Source organism: Antechinus flavipes, chromosome 5, assembly GCF_016432865.1.
Source record: "Antechinus flavipes isolate AdamAnt ecotype Samford, QLD, Australia chromosome 5, AdamAnt_v2, whole genome shotgun sequence".
NCBI lineage: Eukaryota > Metazoa > Chordata > Mammalia > Dasyuromorphia > Dasyuridae > Antechinus > Antechinus flavipes.
In genome coordinates, this window is record NC_067402.1 from 68,778,773 (window position 1) to 68,792,743 (window position 13,971).

Below are 13,971 nucleotides of genomic sequence, written 5' to 3' on the forward strand. Positions count from 1 at the left end.
AAATTTGGAACACAAAGTTTTGCAAGGGTGAATGTTGAAAACTATTTATGCTTATGTTTTGAAAATAAAAAAAGCTTTTTACAACTAAAAAACCTAGAAAAAGAACAAATTAAAACCCCCATTAAATATCAAATTTGAAATTCTGAAAACAGAAGGGGAGATTAATAAAATTGAAAGTAAGAAAACTATTGAATAAACAAAACTAAGAGTTGATTTTATGTAAAAAACCAACAAAACAGATAAACCTTTAGTTAATTTGGTTAGAAAAAGGAAAGAAGAATACCAAATTGTTAGTATCAAAAATGAAAAGGGAGAAGTTTACACCAAAGAAAAGGGAATTAGAGCAATAATTAGGAATTATTTTGCCTAGCTGTATGTCAATAAATCTGATAATCTAAGAGAAATGGAAGAAATATGGATTGCCCAGATTAACAGAAAAGGAAATAAATTACTTAAATAGTCCCATTTTTGAAAAAAAAAATGAACAAGCTATTAATCAACTCCCTAAGAAAAAATCTCCAGGGCCAGATGGATTTACATGTGAATTCTATCAAACATTTAAAGTACGATTAATTCCAATATTATGCAAACTATTTGAAAAAATAGGGAAAGAAGGAGTCCTACCAAATTTCTTTTATGACACAGATATGGTACTGATAACTAAACCAGGTAGGGTCAAAACAGAGAAAGACAATTATAGCTCAATTTGAGAATACAGCAAATCATCCCCAGGATAATACACCATGACCAAGTAGAATTTATGACAGGAATGCAGGGCTAATTCAATACTAGGAAAAGCATTAGCAAAATTGACTATCAATAACCAAACTAACAAAAATCATATAATTATCTCAATAGATGCAGAAAAAGCATTTTACAAAATCCCAACACCCATTCTTTCTAAAAAACAACAGTATAGAAATAAGTGGAGTTTTCTTTAAAATGATCAGTAGCATCTATTTAAAACCATTAGCATTAAAACCATAATTCTCAGTAAAATCAGAAGTGAAACAAGATTGCCCACTATCACCATTTCTATTCAATGTTGTATTAGAAATATTAGCCTTGGCAATAAGAGAAGAAGAGATTAAAAGAATTAGAGTAGGTAATGAGGAAACAAGATTATCACTCTTTGCAGATGATATGATGATAGACTTAGAGAATCCTAGAAATCAACTAAAAAAACTATTAGAAACAATTCACAACTTTAGCAAAGTTTCAGTATACAAAACAAATCCACATAAATCATCAGCATTTTTATATATTACTAACAAAGTTCAGCATTAAGAGATACTAAGAAAAATTCCATTAAAAAACTATAGATAACATAAAATATTTGGGAGAAAATAAAAAGCTTTAAAAAAAGAAAGAAAAAATAAACTAAAATCAAATGAAGGTGGCCTAGCTGTACCTGATCTAAAATTATATTATAAAGCAGCAGTCACCAAAACCATTTGGTATTGGCTAAGAAATAGATTAGTGGATCAGTGGAAAAGGCTAGGCTCACAAGACAGAATAGTCAATTATAGCAATCTAGTGTTTGACAAACCCAAAGCCCCTAACTTCTGGGAAAAGAATTCATTATTTGATAAAAACTGCTGGGATAATTGGAAATTAGTATGGCAGAAATTAGGCATGGACCCACACTTAACACCATATACCAAGATAAGATCAAAATGGGTCTATGACCTAGGCATAAAGAACGAGATTATAAATAAATTAGAGGAACATAGAATAGTTTATCTCTCAGACTTGTGGAGGAGAAAGAAATTTGTGACCAAAGATGAACTAGAGACCATTACTGATCACAGAATAGAAAATTTCGATTACATCAAATTAAAAAGCCTTTGTACAAATAAAACTAATGCAAACAAGATTAGAAGGAAGCAACAAACTGGGAAAACATTTTCACAGTTAAAGGTTCTGATAAAGGCCTCATTTCCAAAATATATAGAGAACTGACTCAAATTTATAAGAAATCAAGCCATTCTCCAATTGATAAATGGTCAAAGGATATAAACAGACAATTTTCAGAGGATGAGATTGAAACTATTACCACTCATATGAAAGAGTGTTCCAAATCATTATTGATCAGAGAAATGCAAATTAAGACAACTCTGAGATACCACTACACACCTGTCAGATTGGCTAAGATGACAGGAAAAAATAATGATGAATGTTGGAGGGGATGCGGGAAAACTGGGACACTGATGCATTGTTGGTGGAGTTGTGAACGAATCCAACCATTCTGGAGAGCAATCTGGAATTATGCCAAAAAATTATCAAATTGTGCATACCCTTTGATCCAGCAGTGTTTCTATTGGGCTTATATCCCAAAGAAATACTAAAGAAGGGAAAGGGACCTGTATGTGCCAAAATGTTTGTAGCAGCCCTGTTTGTAGTGGCTAGAAACTGGAAAATGAATGGATGCCCATCAATTGGAGAATGGCTGGGTAAATTGTGGTATATGAATGTTATGGAATATTATTGTTCTGTAAGAAATGACCAGCAGGATGAATACAGAGAGGCTTGGAGAGACCTACATGAACTGATGCTAAGTGAAATGAGCAGAACCAGGAGATCATTATACACTTCGACAACGATATTGTATGAGGACATATTTTGATGGAAGTGGATTTCTTTGACAAAGAGACCTGAGTTTCAATTGAGAAATGACGGACAAAAGCAGCTACACCCAAAGAAAGAACACTGGGAAACGAATGTGAACTATCTGCATTTTTGTTTTTCTTCCCGGATTATTTATACCTTCTGAATCCAATTCTCCCTACGCAACAAGAGAACTGTTCGGTTCTGCAAACATATATTGTATCTAGGATATACTGCAACATATCCAACATATAAAGGACTGCTTGCCATCTAGAGGAGGGGGTGGAGGGAGGGAGGGGAAAAAAAAATCAGAACAGAAATGAGTGTCAATATAATGTAATTATTAAATAAAAAATTAAAAAAAAAAAAGAAAAAATAAACTCTTAAAGACATATAGGAAAAGGAAACTTCTCAATGTCTGATTTTTTTTGCTTTATTCCCCAAAGACTACTGGGAATTTCCCTTTGGGAGATTATTGCCTCTCTTTTGATTGAGAAGAATCTCATCTTGCTTTCATTTATAGAACTAATTCATCTATTTTCTAGTACAGTTTGTAGAACTCTGATTTCTATTTGCTATTTTTTGGATGAGAGAGTTTAGTTACTTTTTGGTATTTGTGATGATCTTTGTATTACTAATATTTGTTGGGAAGGAATCAGATTATAAAGTACAAGCTAAAGGTTATCCTTCACCTTTTAAGAAACAGTGACCAGGGAAGATAGTAACTTTTTGTTTTGAACTTAAAAATGTAGCCCTAGACTACCATGATTTAGAAAGGCAGGAAAATGTAATTCTAGTCTGGCATCTTCTCTCTCAGAGGAGGACAGAGTGGTCAGATTAGGTCCTTTCTCTTGTTCTCCTGAAGGGATGAACAACAAATTACTTAGGAAAGGGGTGGGGAAGATTCCTGAGATATCTTTCTGATTCCCTCATTCATGTTCATGTATATGTTTAGCTACTCCAGGTAGAAATACATATAACCTCCACAAGCAGAACAGACTTTACACTAATGATGAAAGTGAAATACCTATGGAGATCATGGAATTCTACACGTTCACAAATATCATTTAAAACAGAGACTGAGTAAACAATATTTGACTAGTAGATAGCATTTGAGATTCTGGTTCAGATATGGTTTAGACTAGATAGTTGCTTTTAACTTTGAAATTATATGATTCTGTCATTTGCTCAGAAACTCCTATTCTAATTCAAATCTCCACTTACTAGATCTCTCTTCCTCAAATTACTTGATATTTGTTTTGTGCATAAGTGTATTTATTTATATGTGCTCATGTTTTTCTCAAGAGAATATTGACTCCCCAAAGTCAGAGTCTCTTTAGTTTTTGTATCTTGCTTCCCCAATATTTAGCAGTGTCTGGCACATATTAGGTACTTAACTAAATGCTTATGAATTAATGAAAAACTTACAAAATTAGTATGTGATACGATCAAGATGTGAATCTAAATGTTTCAATTCCAAATTCAATGTTTTCCTGTGTATATCTTTTGATTCAGCAGTGTCTCTACTGGGTCTGTATCCCTAAAAGATCATAAAGGAGGGAAAATGACCCACATGTGCAAAACTATTTGTAGCAGCCCTTTTGGTAGTGGCAAGAAATTACAAATTGAGTGGATGCTCATCAATTAGAGAACAGTTGAATAAGTTATGATAAGTAAATGCAATGGAATATTATTGTTCAATATTTCATATAAGAAATAAGCAGACTGATTTCAGAGAAGCCTGGAGAGACTGATGCTAAGTGAAGTGAGTAGAATCAGGAGAACATTATAGCCAGTAATAGCAAGATTAGGTGTGATCAACTATGGTAGACTTAATTCTTAACACCAATTCAGTAATCCTAGACAATTTCAGTGGATTTGGGATGGAAAATGTCATCTATATCCAGAGAGAGAACTTTGGAGACTGAATGCAGATTGAAGCATACTATTTTGGCCTTTTTTGTTTGTTTGCTTTTTCTTTTAAGTGATTTTTCCTTTTTGTTCTGAACTTTTTCTTTTATAACATGACAAATATGGAAATACATTTAAAAGAATTGTAAGATATGTGCTTTCTTGGGGAAAGAAGAGATAAGGGATGGAAAGAGAAAAATTTGAAAAAAAATCTTACAAAAATGAATATTGGAAACTATCTTTTTGTGTATTTGGAAAAATAAAATACTGAGAAAAAAATTCAAATTTTTTCTCCATTAAATCCTATTATCTCTGTTCTTATATTTAGTAGAGCTAAGTAAATTGTAGACATTTGATAAATATTAACTGGCTGACTCACCCTCACTCAGATTTATGGACCAAAGCCAGTATTCTTCTGGCAGAGGCTGAATAATTACTTGACAAGAATGTCATGGAGAGAGATTCCTACTCAGGTATGGGTTAGACTAAATGAACTTTCTTCTGGTTGTGTGATTCTGTGCTTTGAATAAACTATTTGTTTATTCAAAACTAAAAGAAGAAGCAGAGACCAGATCTAAATATATCTCAGTTTTAGCGTAGAATATGCCAGCATACGTGAACAATAAGGGGCTTACTAAATTCTTTTAGAAGATGGTAATGAAGATGTCAGATTCACATCTTTTCATGGCAAATTGACACTAAGCCAGAGCCTAAGGATGAGGAGTTATTTCTCTAGATGACCCCATTTCCAGATGACCCCAGGTTCTCATGAAGTCTCTTGTCAAATGATGGAAAGAGCACCAAGATAGTAGTTCCATTTTTACCATTTGGTCAGTCAGCTGTGTTGCATTGGATAAGTCACTTAAACTCTCTGACCTGAGCACAATCCATCAATAACATTAAATCAAAGAGCATTTATTAGGTAGTCACTAGGCTATATACTGGAGATATAAAGACAAAAAAAGAAAAGCTCCTGCTTTTTACAAGCATTTTACAAGGCTTTTACATTCTATTGTAGTGCAAGGGTTGGACTACTAGTACCAAACATTGGCTCTCAACTCAAATGAAGGTTGCATAGATTTCCAAGTTAAGACAATTAACTAATTTCAAATCACTCCTTGCTAATTTACTAATTCATTAACTCGAAGCTGCGTCCATCCTGTACAATGCCATCCTCCTGACAATAGTGCTGAGCTTTGGCAAGGATTTATTTTCTGCAACGCCAGGGACATAAAGCACGGGATTTTTGAAGAATAATAAAAAATGGATTAAAGAGAATAGGAATAATTTATCATGTGCAGATGTGCAGACAGAAGAGGACGGTGCCTTTGTAGCATAGTTTACAAAAGGAGAATTACAGTGGAAGCTTCTCTCCCAATCAATGATTTGTGAACATTTAGCCCTCGATGTCTGATGAGCAATCAGCAGTATGGGCTGTCGTGACATTGCAAGATCAAAAGGCTAACAAGGAAATATTCTTGTTCTGACTGTAACAAACATGAACCCTGATGACTAGGGCAGGCAAGTGAGTGTCTAGTTGATCCCTTGTGGAAAACCAAAGGCTGAGTTTCTGGCATGGTGTCTTTCAAATGATTCTAGGCCATCCTTATCAAGGCTCATTATTATTCCCACAGAAAATTCAGGTCAACTGGGAAAAATGGGAAGTCTGGCAGGGCATAGGTTTAAGAGAAGAAATGTCAACTGAAGTTTCATTCCGGGCTGCTAGGTCCCGTCTATGAGAAAGAAGATACCAGAGCATATGATGAGAAGTCAGAAAAATCAAAAGCATTCATTTATTCATTTGGCAAGCGTGGAGAAAATTGTGAAACTACGCTGATCTAACTCACAAATTAGAGTTTGTAAATTAGACTTTATAAAAGAGGATGAGGTTTGGGGGGGTGGGGAGCCTAGAGTGGGCCAAAGATTTTAATTTTTTTTTCTCAAGGCTGCCTGTTATTCTATTAGACAATCATCATTCCATTTCTAAACTTCCTGTGTTGCTTAAGAGGTTGCTTAACCTCTTGGATGTTCCATCCTTTCATTTCTTTTCAAGGGGCCAAAGATAATGAGGAAATACCTCTTCCTTCAAAAAGATTATTTACTATTAGGGGAGAAGCAACTTGTAGACTGAGACTTCTACTTACTTACCTATCTACCTATCTACCTACCTACCTACCTGTACATTTACCCATCCAGAACATCTATCTATCTATTCATACACATACACATACATATGTATATATACACACATAAATGTGTATATGTATATATGTGTGTATTAATATATATGATACATTTACAGATGTACAAATACAATATATACACATATGTGTAAAAATTTATATTTACATATATTTATATAGATATGAATTAAACACAAAGTAATTTTGTTAGGAAAGTGGGAGTAGAGAACACTAAAAATGAGAGGTATCAAGAAAGGTCTCATTAGGAAGTGCCTCATGGGCTGAGCCAAGGGAGTTAGAGATACAGAAATGAGGATGAGAGCATGTTCTGTGTCCTAGCCTTTGAACTCATGAAAACTCATCAAAAGGTCAGACTAATAATAGTAGAGACCCAATTTCTAAAGCTAATTTTAACTTTCCATAGACCATAGGCAGCTCATTTAATGCATTTGACTTTTTTTTTAGAAGGCAGTATTGTAGGTCATACATTTTTAAGGTGTTTATGCAAATTGGTTAATATATACAAAATATTGGTACTTAAAGTGGGTGGAGCTTCTACTATCTGACTTATGGGGAAACATTTCATTCTGGATCTGTCATTTATTATTGGTGTGACTAGATAAGTCACTTAAAATTTTCTGGGCCTCAGTTTCCTCAAATGGTAAAGGGAAGGGAATGGACTATATGAGCTCTAAGGTCTTTTCTGGTTCTAAATTTATTATTCCTAATACTGCTTGGTATATTAGGGAAGAGAGAGGTGGAGAAAAAAAACAGAGAGACATAGAGAGAGAGAAAAAGAGAGAGACAGAGAGAGAGAGAGAGAGAGATAAAAGGAGACAGACAAACAGACATAGAGAAAGAGAGAGGCACAGAAAGAGAGAAACAGAGAGAGAAAAACAAAAAGAAAGAGAGAGAGAAAAACAAAAAGAGAGAATCTCTAAGAAGCAGAACAGGCACAGGGAAGAATTAGAGAAAGATCCTTGATAATATTACTTTGAAATATCCATCAGCCCAATTAAATTTCTCCTTGCTATTTCAATGTAACTTTCTATTTGCCTTTTGGAATTATGAAGGTTGAGGGGAGTGTGTGTGTGTGTGTGTGTGTGTGTGTGTGTGTGTGTGTGTGTTCCCATAAAGCTGTTGGGTGACTTATACTGCTAAGAAGTTCCAGAGGTTGCTTCATTTCCCCAGTGGCTAAAATAAGACTTCTTATGGCCTTCATAAATAACAGGAATGATTAAACAGAGTGGATTATTATTAGGGATATATGATGTTTCATACATTTGGGACATATATTCTTTCTTGTTTATTATGTGTGTTGCTCAAACTCTATTTTTTTTAACCTAAGCACATTTTTCTGATTTGCAGTTGATGATTACTTAATAAGCAATGTTATTTGATAGACTCATAGAATTTTAGAGCAACAGGAGGTCTTGGAGTTTCGTCTCATCAAAACCCCTCGTTTTATAGAAGAGGAAAGAGAAATTTAGAAGTTAAGTGGTTTGTCCCAAGGTCAGTCAGGAAAAGTAAGACATGTGACTGAATACCATGTTCTTTCCTTCAGACCACACCAGTGGTTCCAATAATCAGGGTCACTAATCCATACACAAGGTTCTCTGTGGGCTGCATATTGACTTAGTTTCAAAATATACCAAGTTTTATAATATTTTTATTTATTTTATCAAATATTTCCCAATTACATTTTAATGTGATTCAGGCCACATTTGGGAATGTTGTGGGTTAGTTGTCCAATGCCTCTGTTTTAAATCATTCTACTTCTATGGTATTTAGTCTTTGGGCACTGAACTAGAGAGAAGGTGGAGAAGGGAAAACCTGAGATTTAGTAACAAGGACACATAGAAGCTGGGGAATAAAAAAAAGAGAGCTATTGAGCTAATCTGCCATAGACAAGACTCTCCTTTCTAAAAGATATACACACAATCCTCATCTCCTCTCTCTTTATACACTGGCTATTTCTCATATCTGGAGATGTTTTTCCTCCTCATCTCCTTCCTTTAAGACTTAGTTCAAATTCTATCTTCTGAAGTAGGAGGGCTTTCTCCAACCCTTCAGATTCCAAGGCTTTCTCCTTGAGAAAATCTTCCATATACTCTGTATAGATTTGTATATTTTAAAGGAGGAAATAAGACACACACACACACACACACACACACACACACACACACACATACGAGTCATGTTCTTGCTTCTTCTCCCATTGGAATACAAGTTACCTGAAGGCAGGAACTATTTTTTAAAAATGTGTTTGTATCCCAGCAACAGCAAGATTATGTGATGATTAACATTAAGACTTGGCTCTTCTTAGCAACTCAGTGATCCAATAAATTTAGGGTAGAAAATGCCATTTGCACCGAGAGTGAAAACTATGGAGACTGAATACAAATACTATGATTTAATTTTTTTTTCTGTTTTTTTTTCTCATGGTTTTCCCATTTGCCCTGATTTTTTTTCTCCCCACATGACTCATATGGAAATATGTAAAAAATGAATGAACATGTATAACCTAAAAAAAGCACCATATTTCTTTGTATTATCAATGCTTAGCATAGCATCTAATAGCAATAATAAACACTTGTAAATGAAGGATTAATTCAGTTATAATCAGAGGGACTGGGTTCAAATACTACTTCCAATATCTTACAGCCTTTGTGACCTAGGGATAGGGGATAGCCACAGCCTCTTTAAGTTTCAGTTTCCTCATCTATAAAATGAGGAAGTTGGATAGATGTCTTATGATGTGCCTTCTAATTTTACAGCAAGGACTTCATATCCACAAATTGAGTGAAAATTCCTATATGTAGCACAATAATATGGTCCCTGACTTCTAATCACAGAATTCCAGAACTGGAATAGACTTAGAAGCCAACTGCTCCAAAATGATTTGATACATGAGGACACCAAGGGGGCCCAGAAATTTCAGATGATAGAATCAGAAAATGAACATAGGTGTCCTGACTTCAGGGCGCCTGATGTTTCTTCTAGTAAGTACATTACATACTTAAAATAATAATAGTTTGGTATTGAAGGTTTCCTATTACTCCTATTACTCAACAATCCTGTGATAAAGATGATGTTATTATCCCAATTTTGCAAATAAGGAAATTGGAACTTGAAAGCAGGTCAATAACTTGTCGAGGGTCTCAAAGCTAGTTGAGTTTCTGAGGTAATAATTGAACTCAGGTCTTCCTGACTCAAAGTTCAAGACTCTATCTTCTTAGAATAGATTGTAAGCTCCTGGAAGGAAGAAACAATCTTTTGTCTCTGTTGGCATCCCCAGCACAAAGCAAAGTCACTTCATAAGTGTCTATTTCATTCCAAAAAAACCCCCAAAACTATATTATCTCTAGATCTTGGGAGACACGAAGAGATTCAGTACACACTGGAATGAGAAGCAAAACAAGGCACAGCTGGAAAGGAGACATTTGAGGGTAAAAATTATGTATAAATAACTGTATGGGCTCCTCTCTCTGGAAGGGAAAAAGCCAGAATTTTGTCCAAAGCGGTGTTCTACTGATTCCCTTCTGGGCCAAATCCTACCCATACAATTTGTGCGAAGCAGTTCTGTTCTTCCCTGCATTATATTAATTATGCTCTTAAGCCTCATTTTAAATTACAAAATCAGTTTTTCAAATTAAGTTAACAAAGCCATTTCTGGATGGCTATGCTACCTTTCAGTAGAAAATTAGCCCAGTTCATTGTTTGTAGATAACAGAAATTCTGTGGCCTGGTTTTCTGGGTGATGTTTGTAGGGCACTATTGGGGTGGGGGAGTGCCTGCTGCATTATTTTCCCCCTTAGCTAGTATGATCTGGTTTTCCTCTGAGCTGGCTGTGCAGGAGACTGTCACACATTCTGATGATGTTGGAACCGCCACTGGGGAGCTGCAATTGAGTCCTTACAAGCCTAGGTGATGAGAGAGGCTGACATTATCGGTTAAGAACTTGAGTTGGAAATAAAAGAGCTTTAAAAGGAGAAGGCTATTATCTGAGATAGCTGGCCCTCTTACACCTGCGGCTCCACATTTGGAGGGGTGGGTGGGGAGCAGGATCCTGGCGGTGTGGGAAAGAAATAGAGCTGGTCTGGCCTCCCATCTCTGCACCCACCAGATTGGCATTGTGTTCAGGAAAGGGGCAGGTAGGGGCAGAGCACATGGCTAAATGGCAGGTCCAAGCTTAAGAGAAGTGGCCAGTAGGTTCTCTGGGTTAAATTTACTATACTCCTGGCTCACAGTTCATGGCTTACCCTCAGAAAAATAGTGCCATGGGAGCAGCTGGTACAACACGCTTCTTCTCTTTCTCACTTTTGCCCCAAGTGCTCCCTGTTCTTATTTTGGTTTCTGGAAGTATCCTTTCACTGCCCCTTCCCCCCAGTGCCACAGGGTCCCCTTCCTCCCCTCAAAACCCAACAAAGCTTAGACTAATTTTCCCCTAAAAGGTGACAAAACTGTCCCAGGATTCATTGACCCGAGAGGCCAAAGATCAAGCTTCATCTCCCTTGATGGGAGTTTCCTGGCCATATTAATGTGGCTTCCTGGTCACTTGAAGGAATTAGTAGTCTCATCGAGGTGGAACCAGGGCCCTATAATTTTGGTGGGTGAAGAGTCCAGAAATGGGGGCCTGGATTTACTGAAGCTGAGTGTTACTTACTTATCTTTTTAATGATAGGATGAAGTAAAAACCCTCTTTAATGCGTCTTTTTATTAACTGTTTTCATTGGTACTAAAACCAAATAGAAATGGTATGTAAAGATCCCTGGGGGTTGCATATCATCCTAGAAAACCCTGCATTAAGATTATCTGTATTCCATAGTATATTTATTTTGTTAAATATTTCCCAATTACATTTTAATCTAGTTGACACACTAGGGAGTACTGAGACAAAGTGTAGAGAGTCAGTGGGACCCATGTTTGACACGTCTGTGTTAAATGACCAGCATGTGCCTCATTTCCTCACATCAAACCTGAACTAACAGAGAATTAGCCTGAATAAGGTCCATCCCTAAACTGAACTTCCTGCCCCTCGTGCTGAAACATTCCACCATACTGTTTCTCTTTTCCAAATATACAAAGCAAAACTCACCTGCCCAGCATCTTCATGCCTTCATTACTTCATCGCATTCCTTCATGTGTGAGTAGTAACTGCTTCAAGTTTGTTTTTAAAAGCCTAATGTTTAATATGGTGCCTGACCCTTAATAAGTACTTGTTAAATGCATGAATTACTTTGTAGGAGGATGTTAATAGCAGATAAAAACTTAAATGTACAGGCTTTTTACTTTCAACTGAAGAATTTTGGAGAGGTAAGGGCTTAACCCAAAAGAATAATTCTCTAATAGTGGAATTCAATACCCAGGATGGCCTGGCCTGGAGGGGAGATTTTTCAGAGAAAGGATATTTTAATTACGTCCTTAATTAGACTATGGAAAAATATTACCTAAGTTTCTATTCTGTGCTGGTCATTATACAAAGGATTATGGCTACCACCTCACTGGATTCATTCAAATTACTTTGGGAGACATAGGACAGATAATATCTTTTTACCTGTTTTATAAATAAGGAAGCAGAGGCTATGAGATTAGGTCACTTGCCTGGAATCACAAAGTTGTATGACATTAAAACTAACAAACACCTCTCCTGGTTTCTGTTATACTGTTTTTAAACTTTTCTGTAAGCAGCTTGGTATTCCTTAGAGTATAGTTCAGGAAAGAGCATGGAATGACACTAGAACATATTTATTTTCTTCCGTGACTGAGGGAACCTACAGCTCATCTCTCTCAGGCTTCTAATGAAAAGGGAGGACTTTTATCTCCTCCTTTGTTCCCAAATGGGTTGGACTGATTTGAGGAAGCAAATTCAAGGAATTGTGGCTGGCCCTATCCTCCATTAAAATTGCAATGAACATTGTTCCATTTGGGGTTTAGAAAGAAAACCTGTGTCTATTAAAAGCAGAGAAATTGTCTCTGTTCAATGTCTGTTGTTATCTGATGGACTGTCCAATACCTCAAATTGTATGTCCAGTTCAAGTGAGCCAGGGGATTACAACCCAGTTATTCAAGTACTATAGCATCATCATGGAAATCAGAAATGGAATGCCTGGAAGTGTCTCAAATCTTCAAGTTTGTTTAAAAAAAAAGTACACACACACACACACACACACACACACACACACACACACACACACACACACGTAATTAAGTTTCCATGAGAATACAGTGACAGTTAAGCTATCCTGGCCTTTGTAAGTACAATCTAAAAGTATATATCAGAAACAGGAGTTAAATCAAAATCATTCTTACTTTCAGATCATATTATGCTACCTTTCATTTTTGTTATGGTTATTGTTATTTTGGATTCATCCCCAAATACAAAAGATTTTCTTTAGTTTTTCCATACCTAATTTCAATTACACATAATCTTTTTTACTTTTACTTTTATTTTATTTAAAAAATCATATTTATTTCCCTTCCAACTACAACATAATATTTTTAAGAGGACTTTTAGGGAAGGTAAATAAAATACTTTGAAAACTTCTGTTAAATTGCAATTGATGCATTGTCTTTGATTTTACCCATTGTGATTTAATTTATTGTGATTGTTACACACACACACACACACACACACACACCCTTATTTATCTACATCACCCAAAATGATTTTTCTAAAATGCTGGTTTACTCTATTGAACTCCAGTGGCTCCCTATTATCTCCAGGATTAATATCAAAGCCTCTATTTGTCATTTTAAGCTCTTCTCAACCTGGTCTATCCCTCCTTTATCAATCTCCTTACACTTTACTCCTTCCACATATTCTGGGAACCAATGACACTGACCTACTTTATTGTTCCTCATACACAGCATTCCATCTCTCACTCTCAGCAAACATTATCTTCCATGGTTGGAAAATCTCTCGCTTTCCCCCAACTCTTGGTTTTCTTACTTTCCTTTGATACCTCACATCCCACCTTCTACAGTAGTTTTTTTTTTTTTCTGGTCTCTCCTACTATAAGATCTTCCCTCTGGGACTATCTTCTATTTACACTGTATATATCTTGTATGAACATAGTTGTTTGTATCTGTTAAAATGTAATCTCTTCAAGAGTAGAAGTTAGTTTTTGTTTTCAGTCGTGGCTAACTTCACAATCTCCATGGACCATGCATAACACACCAGGTCCTTCTATGTTCCACTATTTTCCAAATTTTGTCCAAGCTCATGTTTATTGCTTCCATGACACTAATTATCAATCTCATCATCTGT